Genomic DNA, 12,438 nt, shown 5'->3' with positions numbered 1-12,438 from the left:
TCAACGTTATACCGTCAAGGACCCAGAAGAGTTTCCCTCTAACCAAAAGGCCAATCACAGCATGACACGTGTCGACATCAGAAGTCAATCATAGCGCGACACGTGTCAACATCAGAAGCCAATCACAACACGACACATGTCAATGTCAGAATGAAACTAGAAACTCTCTTCTATAAATAGAGATCATTCTCTCACAATATTTCCTAATGTCATTTGTACTAAATCATTCACTAGTACTCACTAAAAGAGAGCTTGAACCTATGTATTTGTGTAAACCCTTCACAATTAATGAGAACTCCTCTATTCCGTGGACGTAGCCAATATGGGTGAACCACGTATATCTTGTGTTTGTTTCCCTGTCTCTACCCATTTACATACTTATCCACACTAGTGACCGGAACAATCTAGCGAATGTCACAAACTTAACACTTTCTGTTGTACCAAAGTCCTCGTTGATTTTGTGCATCAACATTTGGCGTCGTCTGTGGGAAACGACACTTATTCTCACTCTCTTCAGCTTTGCCAAGCTAGTTTCCACCATTCGTACACTCTTTTTTGACCAGACATCCCTCTCCAACATGGGGAGCGAATGAAGCCACAACACACATAATGACACCCCCCTTGCACCTAGTGCGAAGCAACGAAAGAATGAAGGAAAGAGGGTTGCTCTTCAAGCTAAAGTCGATGAGCTAGAAGCTCAGAACAACAAGATAACAATGAAGAATGAGGTCCTCCAAGAGCAGTATAAGAAGCTCTTTAAGACGTTCCACGAAACTAGGCGTATTTAAACACGAGAGCTCGTTGCCCCTGTGGACATCAACCATCATCTGGGTGCCCCCCCAACACGGAGGGTCACCTCATTTCGACATGGGTATCCCTGATAAGGAGCGAGCTAATCATCAAAACATTGATCAACATGAGACTTCTCTCAACCCAGATGCTTTGGCCCGAAGTAGAAGAAGTGGAGGAAGACACCTCCTTGCAGAAGGGTTGGAAGGATCGAAAGTCATTTATCGTGACTGCCAAGACTTCCTAAAGCAACGTCAAGAGAATCCCCTCCACATATGCTCGAAGATCAATGACCCAAGGGTTTCTGAAAGACTCGGTCCCTTCCCACGATCCAGGCCAGCTGCCAATCTAGGGGGAACGACATGTTCCAGAGGAACATGAAGGTACGGGGGACTTTGAGGTATTCCGACAGACTCGCCTAGAAGTCAGTATGGCGAGTCCAAGAAAAAATCACACGCCCTTACTCAAACTTTCCTACTTCCAAGAGGCGATGAAGACTTACGAAAGAAAATTCTAGTGGTACATGACTCTACTCAGAACCCTTTTGTCCTACAACTCCTTGAGGAAGTAAACAAGTTAAAAGTCGAACGTCAGGCTGAGATACCTGACTGGAACCAACCCAGGTCTGGCCCTCTCACAAAAAGGATCATCGAGACCCCCTTCAAGCGAAGACAAAACAAATGCTTGGTTTACAACTCTATACTGGAAGGAAATACCCAATTGAACACCTTAACCTCTTTGAGTCCACCATGGCATATCAGATGCACACCGACGAAGAGTGGTGTCTTCTCTTCCCCTCCATCCTCTCTGGCGGAGCTCTAAACTGGTATTGTCGTCTTCCACCCGAGACAGTAGACTCATTTGAGGAATTGAGGAAACTGTTTGTCTCTCAACACATATTCCAGACCGATCACTTGCATTCTGCAAATGACTTGTACATTATTCGTCAGAAGCCGGACGAGTCACTACGAGAGTATGCCGGTCGCTTCAGCCATGAGTATTCTCGCTGCATTGAGACAGATGACAAGACCGCCCTCAAGGCCTTCACGGCAGGCCTACGTGATTGTTTCTTCAAGTACATGATCAATGCCAACACTTGGAAGACTTATTCTGAGGTGATGGCACATGCTTACAACCACACATCCACCAAAGCAAGGACATACCAAGGGAACCCTCATATGGTTAACCCTTATCAATAAATGGGAAGTGGAAGTCAAGTTCTACCAAGTAAGGAGATATTGGCCATTCACACACCCATTGCATCATCTCCTGCCTCATTTAGCTACTCACTAAGTCACCAAACGTATCTGTTTCTTGGTAAGATGAGGGATTTTTACTCTCAGCAAGCCCATTACAACAAGAGGGATAAAAGTTCGTATCAAGACAACCAGGGGTGAACGTACCGTCGACGATTATGACTATGGGGCCAAGCGTCACTCTTTCAAAGTGGATGACTAAGTATTGAAGGAAATGCTATTATAAGAAGGAATACACATTACAAATGTTTTGATTCTCAACCACTTGAGATCTTTTGTCACACAAGCCATTCGATAAATATTTAAAGAAGAGGGAATTCAGACAACTTCTTCTAAGTCTTTTGCTTTCCTAGCACTGGAACACTTGGTCTACGCTGACCTACCCTTATACTCTAACTCAGAGCTTCAACATGCATCATTTGACACAAAGTATGTGATACTAAGTGTTACGACCAACATGGTTCACATATCAAAAACATGGATCCCTTCATGCATAGCAAAACATTCATAAACATCACTCATATCAATCAACATAAACCTTATACATTCCAACACATTCATACATAAACATCATACATTCCAACACATTCATACATAAACATCATATATTCCAACACATCCATACATAAGCCAACTGTGCTTCGAAAGGGTTCAACATACTTTGTGTATTCGACACTTGCTACAATGTGCCTCGACACCTTGCCTTTATTCTCACCAACCAGGTGATAAATGTGAAGAAGGAACTCATCTTCGTGCCACCAACCAGGTGATGAAATGTACAACCCATACTCTAATATCATTTGGCAACTTGCCACTCATGCCACCAACTAGGTGAAGAAGGAACTCCTCTTCATGCCACCAACCAGGTGATGAAATGTACAACCCATACTCTCATTCATGCCATCAACCAGGTGATGAAATGTACAACCTGTACTCTAATATCATTTGGCAACTTGCCACTCATGCCACCATCCAAGTGAAAAAGGAACTCATCTTCATGCCACCAACCAGGTGATGAAATGCACAACCCGTATTCTCTTTCATGCCACCAACCAGGTGATGAAATGCACATCCCGTACTTTCTTTCATGCCACCAACCAGGTGATGAAATGTATAACCCATACTCTCTTTCATGCCATCAACCAGGTGATGAAATGTACAACCCGTACTCTAATATCATTTGGAAACTTACCACTCATGCCACCATCCAGGTGAAAAAGGAACTCATCTTCATGCCACCAACCAGGTGATGAAATGCACAACCCGTACTCTCTTTCATACCACCAACCAGGTGATGAAATGTACAACCCGTACTTTTCTTCATGCCACCAACCAGGTGATGAAATGTACAACCCGTACTCTAATATCATTTGGCAACTTGCCATTCATGCCACCAACTAGGTGAAGAAAGAACTCGTCATCGTGCCACCAACCAGGTGATGAAATGTACAACCCATACTCTCATTCATGCCATCAACCAGGTGATGAAATGTACAACCCGTACTCTAATATCATTTGGCAACTTGCCACTCATGCCACCATCCAAGTGAAAAAGGAACTCATCTTCATGCCACCAACCAGGTGATGAAATGCACAACCCGTACTCTCTTTCATGCCACCAACCAGGTGATGAAATGCACATCCCGTACTTTCTTTCATGCCACCAACCAGGTGATGAAATGTATAACCCATACTCTCTTTCATGCCATCAACCAGGTGATGAAATGTACAACCCGTACTCTAATATCATTTGGAAACTTACCACTCATGCCACCATCCAGGTGAAAAAGGAACTCATCTTCATGCCACCAACCAGGTGATGAAATGCACAACCCGTACTCTCTTTCATACCACCAACCAGGTGATGAAATGTACAACCCGTACTTTTCTTCATGCCACCAACCAGGTGATGAAATGTACAACCCGTACTCTAATATCATTTGGCAACTTGCCATTCATGCCACCAACTAGGTGAAGAAAGAACTCGTCATCGTGCCACCAACCAGGTGATGAAAGGTGATGAAGGAACTTCAACACAAAAGCTTCACCCACAATAACTTCACATACAAAAGCTTCACCCATAAAAGCTTCACCCACCACAAAAGCTTCACCCACAAAAAACTTCACCCACCACAAAAGCTTCACCAACAAAAGTTTCACCCACAAAAGCTTCCTACACCACAAAAGTTTCACCCACAAAAGCTTCCCCCACAAAAGCTTCTCCCACCACAAAAGTTTCATCCATAAAAGCTTCATCCATAAAAGCTTCACCAACAAAGGCTTCACCCACCACAAAAGCTTCACCCACAAAAGCTTCACCTACAAAAACTTCACCTACAAAAGCTTCACCTACAAAGCTTCAACACAAAAGATTCACCTACAAAAACTTCACACTATCTTGATCAAGATAGTGTGAAGCAAAATCAATTCATGGTACCCAACAAAGCTTCAACCTCAAAGCTTCACCTACAAAGTTCACCTATAAAGCTTAATATATATATATATATATTTATTTATTTTTTCGGAAATTCGAAATTTCGAAAATTGAAAAAAATTGAAAATAAAATGCCAAGGCCTCCTCTTTTTTAGGCCTAACAACTTTTATAACAAATATATATGAAAGATGAGTTTTGGGCTACCACTTAGAAAGGAAAATTGTGAAGTTTTGTTACTTTGGAAACTTGGCTACTAGCAAGACACCTCATTGGTCAACTCCCTCGATCGAAGACTTGGGGGACTCCTACCATATGCTACTGCATCTTGATACTCGGAAGTTTTACGACCACTCAGTGACTTGGATTTTTTCAAGTCTCCAACCGAGAAGTTTTCCTCACTCAGGAAATTAAGGGAGCATTACCTTAACCTACATGCTTCACTCACAAAACTTCAACATACAAGTTTCAACAAAAGGAAAAATTTAAAGAACTTAGTGAAGAAGGCCTTGGTGTATTTAACACAATACGTTGAAATGAAGCAAAACTTGTTTATTGATATCTCCGATAAGTTACAACTATGTACATATACATGAATCAAAATAAACAAACAAAATGGAGCATTCACAAAGGTTGCTCAGGAGAAGTCTCAGTAGTCGGCAGAGCCCCAGAAAGATGAGGCACCAAAGTGTGATTATTCGGAGCCTCAGTATTAGGCAGAACCCCAAAAGAAGGAGGCATCGAAGGTTGATCATTTGGAGCTTCATTACGCGGTACAACCCCAGAAGACGAATGCAATAAATGCCTTTGGAACAAACCCACAAACCTTTGATGATCAAGTAAAATCTGACCATCAGATTCCTGCATCTAGTTGAGCTTCCTCTTCATGTTTGTAGCATAGTCATGTGCGAGCTTGTGCAATCGTTTATTCTCATGCTTGAGCCCTCTGATCTCATGTTTGAGACTTATCACTTCAGCCACCAATGATTCAACTTGACGGGTTCGAGCAAATAGGCGTTGGGCCATATTAGACACAGAACCTGCACACTGAACACTGAGAGCCAGAGAATCCTTAACAGCCAACTCATCAGATTGTTTGGAAAATAGTCTGTTATCTTTGGGAGTGAGAAGGTTCCTGGCCACCATCGCAGCGGTTATATCATTCTTCATCACAGAGTCCCCAACGGTAAAATGACCAGTAGGGGATAAGAATGATGGGTGCCATATGTTGTCTTGAGAAGGCATGGCTGCCTCTTCACCAAAGTTCAAGTCAAAACGACGGTCAGATGGGCCAGACATTCTCAGAAATGATGAAGGAGAAATGAGGTGCAATAAATCTCTGAAGTAAGGGGAAAATTCCTACAAGTAATAACTCTCTGAATGTATTTCTTGCACACAATTAGTGCTCTTATAAAAGAAAGGGCAACATGGCCATTGGTTCAAAAATCGAAAAGGCACCACTCTTCGGATTTCGAAGAGGCACCACTTTCCACACGCAACATCAGCTCCTCGGGTACCACAGATAACTTTGCCAAAGATATCTGACAAAGTTTAGACACATAAATTTTGAAAGTCCAGCTACCCTACTATTACCCACAAGGGTAAAGGAACAGCACCACTGTTTGATAACTAGAAAGTCCCAATGTGTGTCAACCTCCGTGCTTCGTGGCAAGGCAGACTGGCAAAAATGCCCAACCTTTACTCACATTCAAGAAAACACTCCCAACAAGATTGCTTGCTCAAAAATCGAAGAGGCACCACTATCTGAATCCCGAGAGACAGACTCCCAACAGGATTACATGCTCAAAAATTGAAGAAGCACGGCCCTCCGAATCTCGAGAGCCAGACTTCCAATAGGATTACTTTATCAAAAATCGAAGAGACACTGCTCTCCGAATCTCAAGAGTCAGACTCCAAACAGGATTGCTTTCTCAAAAATTGAAAAGGCAGTGTTATCTGAATCTCGAGAGCCAGATCCTCGACATGATTGCTTGCTCGAAAACCGAAGAGGCACCGCTCTCCGAACTTCGAGAGCCAGATTTCCTTGGATAAAGCTTGTCTGTAATCTTCACACGCAACATCAGCTTTCCAGATACCACAGACCACTTTTTCAAAGTGCTCTAACAAAGTTAAAACACGTGAAGTTTGCAACTCCCACTACATTGATATGACCAAGAAGGGTAAAGGAATAACACTACTACTTGTTGTTAGGGAGACTCATATATATGTCGACCTCCATCCTCCACAGCCAGGCAGACCTGCAAATAAAAAAAATGCTCAACTTTTCTTCACATTCGAGAAGGCACTCTCAGCAGAGTCTCTCGAAGTACTCAGCTTCTTTTCCCCCCGATAATACCTCTGCAAACAAGCCAGACTAGAGCAAGAGTATCTCATATCATCAGGGTTAAAAGCAAGAGTATCACATATCATGCTTTTTCCCTGTCTTTCCTTTGCCCTTGTTCTTACCTGCAAGATAAGAAGAAATAAAGCAATCAGTCAGCACTTGAAATCAAGCTTCCAGTCAGGAACTGACGGCCTGGAACCCCTTACCTGATTACTTACCTGGCATTGCTCTCAAGTACTCATCTTCAACATCTTATGCTTCCAGAGAAGATACCACACATGCTTGAGGAACAAATAGGGCAAGTGAGAAGGATACAAGGAAGCATGTGGAGGCAAGCGTAACAAAACATGTGCCGATACATCCACTACTTTGTCAACAGCAAAAGTATCACATATCATCAGGGTCGAACGTACTCTAGATTTGATGGAGTTGTTTTGACCTTCAAATTCTTGAGTCGGCCTTATACTCTAGAGAAAACCAGAAAACCCTTCAGCCCAGTTCAAGAATAAGCATGTGGAAAGTTACTTCTTCAAAAGCAAAAGTATCTTATATCATTTCTTCTCCATTTGCTTCTTCTTATCCTTGTTGCTGTTTACGACACAAGGAGAAGGAGAACAATCAACCTAAAGCCGAAGTCGAACCTCCAATCCAGGTTGCTTGCTTGGAAGTCTGATTGCTTACCTTGTTTGTTACCTCCTTCGGCAAATCTCCTAGCTCGGTGATTTGGGGGACTCCTACTATAGGGTTTGTATCGCACTTGACCAAGCCCGAAACTACAAGTAAGCTTCAAGTGAAATTGATACATTACCTTGTACATCTTCATCGGTTAAAGATACCACCCCTGGAAGAAGGAAAAGTACTTCCAAAGAAGATGCCACATCTACATATGAGAAAGATAAGGCAAGTGAAAATGATACCACACTTCGGTACTTAGAAGTTTCGTGATTACTCAATGGCTTGGATTTTGCAAGTCCCCAACCGATGAGCTTTCCTCACTCGGGAACTTAGGGGAGCACTGTTTGTACCATACTTGACCAATCCCAAAACTACTGAGCACTGGTCAACGTTATACCATCGATGACCCAGAAGAGTTTCCCTCCAACCAGGAGGCCAATCACAGCGCGACACGTGTCGACATCAGAAGCCAATCATAGCGCGACATATGTCAACATCAGAAGCCAATCACAACACGACACATGTCAATGTCAGAATGAAACTAGAAACTCTCTTCTATAAATAGAGATCATTCTCTCATAATATTTCCTAATGTCATTTGTACTAAATCATTCACTAGACTCACTAAAGGAGAGCTTGAACCTATGTACTTGTGTAAACCCTTCACAATTAATGAGAACTCCTCTACTCCGTGGACGAAGCCAATCTGGGTGAACCACGTATATCTTGTGTTTGCTTCCCTGTCTCTATCCATTTACATATTTATCCACACTAGTGACCGGAGTAATCTAGCAAATGTCACAATCTTAACACTTTCTGTTGTACCAAAGTCCTCACTGATTTTGTGCATCAACAGAATTAGTGAGTCATTTTCTGAAATAATACAACTTGTTTGTTTGTTTGTTTTTGTTCAAGAAGTAACACAATTGGGGGCACCAGAGAAATCTAACTTTGGATCTTGTCTAAAATCCAGGTACATTGTATTTGTATAAAATAATATTAAAAACAAACGACCGTGTACTCTCAAAGTTAGAATAATATCGCAATAATGTGAAACAAAGTTGAGATTTCATTATAAAACTAATTGATAATATAGGAGAGTAACCGGCTTACTTATAAACTCATGCAAGGTTTATTCTCCCATCAATGTGGAATAAATTCTCAATATGCTTCTCATGAGTGACGAATTTTCAGGTCAAACGCGTGGACAACACTGGAGTACGTATAGCCATTGGCTTCACACGTTGGACAACGAACACTGATACCATGAAAAACGTTTGCTAATTGGATTTATAGTAGAACCTCAATTTATTTATAAGCTATTGCAAACCCATTCTCACATTAATTTGAAATACATTCTCAACACAATGTTCTCAAATAGCACTATAGTATTGTAGCATAGTTTTTGTGCAAGTTATGCGAAAATCATCTTGATATGTTATTGACAACCTAATATTGTCTAGTTGTGTGAAGTGATATTGCATAGGTGTGTTGTGGACCACATGGTATGTCGGTTAATACTTGGATTTCATCTTTAATGACTCAAAAAATATGGTCTAAAAAGAAGGTTTCCAACCATCAACTTACACATCATATGATTTATAAAATATGATTCAAAAGATGGTATCACACTTTTAAGTAGGACAAAAACATCTCCAATATTAGACCCTAGGTTCATCTTTTCGATTGAATAAATTGACATCAACTTCGCTTCCTATTAAGTCTTTTCCTTCCCGTGAACACCTCAAGATCTACTCTCTTTTTTTAATGAAATGCTTTTTTTTCCTCAATTTACCGTTAGGCTCGCCATTGGCCTCAACCCTTGCTCGGACGTTGTCCTCGTGGTCAATGAAATCGAAGGCCTTCAGATTAAAACAAGGATGAGATTTGGGTTCCTCTAAAACCCCTGAACAATGCTTTTATTGTCAAATAATATCATATGTTACGTTATTAGGCTGTTAATTTGAATGCATAATTTAGATTGACATTAGCTAGATGTCTCTCACATTTGACAGATTGTGACAGATTGAATTTACCGCAGCATCGAAGATCATGCAACGGTTAATCGGGAGAACGAGAGGCTGTCCATAGCCACATTTTACAGCCCGAAACTGGACAGAGATACGGGACCTGCACCGAGCCTCATTACCCAGAGAGACCCACATTGTTCAAGAGAATAGGTGTTGCAGATTTCTTCAGGGGATCTTTTTCACTCCCACTAGATCATGCATAGATGTCATCAGGATTCATAACCAAGAAGAAGGCAGGGGCAGCCAGGTCTAAGGGGAGTCTAATCGTCACTACTTGCCATAACAAAAACCAAGAAACTATGTAAACTTCTAAAGAGAGCCTTGTCATATCATGCAGGGAGATCAAGTTAAAAATAGACTTCCGTGATATTTCCCTCCACTTGCAAATTGCGATTTAGATATCAAATTATTATGATAAGCCTATAGCCAGAAGTTGCAGCACCAAATCTATTATCCAAAATATGTCAATGTGATAGCACTTTACAACAATTTGTGAATATTAGATTTCTAACTATGCTACACGGACCAATCGGCTTCATTCCCTATGTCAAACCCTTATGTATTACAAATACATAAACCCAACAACAGTACCTTTAACGAGAAAATCTTTCATGTACAATGTTTGAGGGGATCATGTTCCTTCGAGCAGCCATTACTGTCCCTGAACCTAAATTGATCAAACAGAACAAGTGTTAGTAAACGAAAACTAGATACAAATTAGCAGTTATAAATAAGCATTGCTAATCTGAACAAAACCAATAATTACTCCATTTGAAGAACCTAAAAGTGAACTGTTTCGGTAATTTTCCAAATTCTCGTATCTGAATCACTGGATAAATTATGCTTCATCATAAGTTACTTGAAATTAGGAGGTTTAAGCAATGTGTTAAAAACAAGGAGGTTCTGAGAAAGCAATATGACCCTGAAAAACTTATGATTCTCTCTCTTCAAGCCTATTACCTAAAATTTTGTCGGAAATATCAAGTTCTTGGGCATGAAACCATTGTGAGAATGCAATGAACATCAAGCGCTAGGCTTGACCATTGAGTACAGTTCAACTAAATCTGACCCTAGTAGCTTTGGCCAAGGAATAAACTACAAAAGATAACCGAACTAGTTCAAAACATTAATCCCGACGTACTGAGCTTAAATAACCACTTGGAAATACAAAGCAAGACGGAAACTCCTTGACTTCAGCAAAGAAAATTCCTAAACTTAAATTTTACAGAAAGTTTCAACCTAAACTGGTATTAAAGGTGGAAATATTTTCTAAACTGTTACGTCATCATCTTTTCCTCTTTTCTTGTAAAACTTTCCCCTCGATCATGACATATGTTTGCTGCAACAAGGTCCATATGCATGTGCTCCATACCCATAAGTCACTGCCCACTCTAACAATAAGGTACAAATGCATATGCTTTTGTATGACTAAGGTATAAATGAATATGCTTTTATAGAGATATATGCCTAGAGCCTAGAGGTCTCAATTCTTAAAAGACTCAAAATGTACGTGAAAGCTCATTAGAGATTTTCATATTCTGAAATCGAATATTAAAATAAAACAAACCCGCATTGACATCTACTGGCTTTTGCACATGTTTTGCACATTCATTGTACAACAAATCACAATGCCTCTCCCCTCTCTCTCCTGGTCCTAAGGATATCCTCCCCATCTAAGCCGCATGTGAGAGTTATGATATCCGATCCTCTGAAGTAATTCATCTTAATAGTTAAATTTCCCACCTGCTGTTATAACTGTATCGAATTCTTCAGCATAAATCCGTAAAGGAAGTTGAAGTCGTGATTAGGCAAGGTATTTCTAGCATTCAATAGCACAAATACAAGAAACCTTGTAGAAAATGTATACATCACCATCGCGGTAATGTACTAGGAATACAAAACAAACTGGACAAGTTAAAAGAAACCCACATGAACATGATCTTTTTCTCTTAAATTCCTTAAAAGATCCAAAATTTGGATGAAAATCAGCATTGTCAAACAAACCTAACAGTGTAAGGGCTAACAAGGGGCTTGTAGCTCAAGCGATAAGGCGTTTACCCCTTCACCCGAGGTCCTAAGTTCAATTTCCCCTCCCTCAATATTGCTTGTATCAAACAAACAAATCGAAAAACTCTCACACACACACTCTCTCTCTCTCTGAATCAAAGAACCCCACAATGTATGCTGAAAGAAATCTGATCACTAAACTTACAAATCGACAAAATAATCACAACCCATTACTCACAATCACAAATAAAACGAACAAGCATTTGCTGTTTACCAAAACACCTTCAAAAGCCTAACACAAAACAGGGGTTATGAGTTTATCTGTAGCAAACTTACAGCTCAACAAATTAGTTAATTAATTAAATGAGGAAGATAAAGAAGGTACCTTTCTTGAATATGGCAGGTCTCAGGGGACTGCACTGAAAAATGGGGAAGGCCATGGCCACGGTGGGCTTGGAACTGAGAAGCAGAAGACATGTTTGTTAAACCCTAGACTCTCCTCTGTAGAAGAAGTAAAGGGAAAGGGGGAAATGTGGCTTCTTTGAAATAAAAAGGTGGCGTTTTGTGGGTTTTGAGAGAAAATAGGAGAAATTTTTAGTTGTGACAGGAACATGGATGGTACATTGTGTGTTTCTATGTAAGTGATGAAAAATTTTAATTTTTAAGTTATTAACCTTTTAACACATATATCCTACTATTTATATGAAAACACGTGATGTACCATCTCGTGTGACGGTCACATTAAAAAAATCTCAGAGAAAAGAGAGTGACTGGGAGCGGGCTTCCGTTGCACGATTCCATAGGTATATAAGATAAAAGAGTTTTGGGTTTTGCCGGTTTGGCTTTGCTTTCGCTATTGAGTAAGGCTTATTAATTGAATTGCCCTTATTTAGTCTTAATTTATC

At 40.5% G+C, this 12,438-nt stretch overlaps 1 long non-coding RNA gene across 1 annotated transcript; it reads right to left on the bottom strand.

The window, feature by feature from the left end:
* Positions 1 to 9,949: 9,949 nt before the first annotated feature.
* LOC103434949 (uncharacterized) lies at positions 9,950 to 12,135 on the bottom strand. Its single transcript, XR_529349.4, has 2 exons — positions 11,919 to 12,135; positions 9,950 to 10,193 (listed from the first exon to the last, which is right to left on the bottom strand). It is a non-coding gene; the product is annotated as an uncharacterized lncRNA (long non-coding RNA).
* Between the last annotated feature and the right edge of the window lie 303 nt (positions 12,136 to 12,438).

This window comes from Malus domestica, chromosome 05 (assembly GCF_042453785.1).
Source record: "Malus domestica chromosome 05, GDT2T_hap1".
In the NCBI taxonomy this organism is placed as follows: Eukaryota; Viridiplantae; Streptophyta; class Magnoliopsida; order Rosales; family Rosaceae; genus Malus; species Malus domestica.
This window is presented reverse-complemented; position numbering and strand designations above follow the sequence as displayed.